Source organism: Lactuca saligna, chromosome 2 (assembly GCF_052625555.1).
Source record: "Lactuca saligna cultivar CGN05327 chromosome 2, ASM5262555v1, whole genome shotgun sequence".
Lineage (NCBI taxonomy): Eukaryota > Viridiplantae > Streptophyta > Magnoliopsida > Asterales > Asteraceae > Lactuca > Lactuca saligna.
Window position 1 is genome coordinate 6635665 of NC_136418.1, and position 2416 is coordinate 6638080.

Genomic DNA, 2416 nt, shown 5'->3' on the forward strand with positions numbered 1-2416 from the left:
AATTCTTTAAGAATATAGTTTAAAATTCTTCATATTAGAAATTTCTTACACCTAAAATTCTTTAAGAATACCTTAATATAACAAAAGAAATATCATATTTTGCAATAGAAATAATACAATATAATTCTTTACGCATAGAATTCTTTTGAAATATTCATTCTTTAAGAATGTGTATTTTAATATCGAAGTTAGCAAAAAAATTACACTTATTACTAGGTACTACAAAAACAACAATTTGTATATAAACAAAAGGATGTAAAAAATGAGATTGTTGAAAATAATACAATATTATTGAAATAATAATAAATGTGAATTACATACAGACATATGTTCTTAAAGAATAACATTGTTCATTCTATAAGAATAATAGTATTACATATGGGTATGTGTTCTTGATATTACATTCTTTAAGAATGACAAACAATTTTTTGTTAAAATCCAACAATTCACAAAAGTTCAACCCGCATTATTCTTTGGACTTGATGTATTTTGACAGGAATCTCTTGTTCCCATTTTGATGGTGTAGAATTTAGTATAAAAGATACAGCATTCCTGCAACCAATAGTGGCAAAAAATACATAAACATTATTTGTGAAAATGAAGTAAAGTAAGAAAAAATAATATTTGAAAATATGATAAAGTATCATAAAAAGGAACAATTATCATCCATTTATTAGCAAAGACGAACAGAAGTAGCAATAACTACCCAAAACTGAAAGTATAAATATGCTAAAAGCCATTTATTGGTTTCAATTCTCCTGCCAAAACTTTGAGGGTTGTTGACTTCTTTGGGCCTACGAAGGCTACCTGGAAATTATCGAAAATGTCAACAAACAAATCAAAATTGCATAAATATTAGGAAATAAAAGCAACCAAATAGTTAAAATAAATCATGTTTGTTTAACGACAAATCATTATATAAGCAAAAAAACAAAGAGCAAGTCAGGGGCGTAACAAGGAACATTACAATCATACACTAGAAAGTAACAACAAAATAACTAACCAAACCAACAACATGAGCTAGAGAACCACCAAAAACAAAACCTACCAATGGCAAAACAACAAATCAAATCTGACTAGGGGCAAAACCGTCAAAAACCACCAAACATAATTTAGCATCTTTGTAACTATTATATCATCTAATGGCAACTCAACATTCTTTAAAGAAATTTAGGGCATAATTTGTTGTAAGATAAACGAAACCTACATGAAATGTTTCAAAGAATATCCCATTAGGATAACCACAAGAGAAGCAAATACATTGTGTTGTGTTGTTTTTTGCAGAAGAAAATGAGAACAGCGCTCCAGGTCTTGTTTGTGCGTTTTGGTTTTCCTTCTACTGTGTGCTTGTTTAAATCACAATAACCAAAAAGAATAAAAAGTAATAACCATGTAGATGATAACAATTCATCTCATAACATATACCCCTAAATCATAACCTATATAATCACTTTTGATATAGAGGAATGTGAAGCAAAGTTAATGCATATTCAAGAGAAACTATGGATTAATAACTGAAAAAAGACCTTAAACTTAAAAATTGATGTGAGAAAACTTACATAGAGAGTCGTAACCCAAAAAATTTAATTTTGACTTCTTCATAGCTTCTATTTTTTATCCCAATCACAACAAGTGTAACCACACCTTTCATTATCTGCTCATTATTTGAAACGTTAGTAGTTGTCTACAATATTCATAGTATTCATTGCACTAATGAACTGGTAGAATCAAGACAAAGGAGAATCGCGACAGGTAATATAAGGAGAAAGAAACATACCTCAATTAATTATATCACTAATTACCACAAAAAAACCCTCATTTCAATAGCGGTCGATTTCCTAAGGTCATGACTGGCGGTGACAACAATGGATTCCAGACGGCGGTGTTCAGTTTTAGTGAAACGATCGACGAAAGAGAAACAGGTCGGTGAGGACAACCGAGAAGAGGGAGAGAGATAAAGAGGAAGAATGTTGCTTATTTGGGGTTTCATTCCACAAAATATAGGTTTATAATTTTGAGCATTTAATTAATTAATTATTAGATTTCCTATAATACCCCTAGATAATGATCGGTCAAGAATTAGTTATACATTCATACAATATTTAGGGTTCATATATGAACCTAACTTTTTCTCTCTCTTATATATATATATATATATATATATATATATATATATATATATATATATATATATATATATATATATATAAGTTTTAAAGTATGAATGTATGATTTTTTCAATTAGATTTGATTTTTCTTTTGTAGAGCACACAATGTGTTTGATGATTTTCTTTAATGAAATATATAAGTTTTAATGCATGGTTTTTATAAGTTTTATACTACAAATGCATGATTTTTTAAGCTGTGAAATTTGTCTATTAAATTGTGAATTAACTGTATTAAGAGTTTTAATTTG

General features: G+C 28.1%; 1 long non-coding RNA gene across 1 annotated transcript; it reads right to left on the reverse strand.

Annotated features, from left to right (window-relative positions):
• Positions 1–268: 268 nt before the first annotated feature.
• LOC145028740 (uncharacterized) lies at positions 269–1983 on the reverse strand. Its single transcript, XR_013676160.1, has 4 exons — positions 1778–1983; positions 1560–1654; positions 707–807; positions 269–552 (listed from the first exon to the last, which is right to left on the reverse strand). It is a non-coding gene; the product is annotated as an uncharacterized LOC145028740 (long non-coding RNA).
• Between the last annotated feature and the right edge of the window lie 433 nt (positions 1984–2416).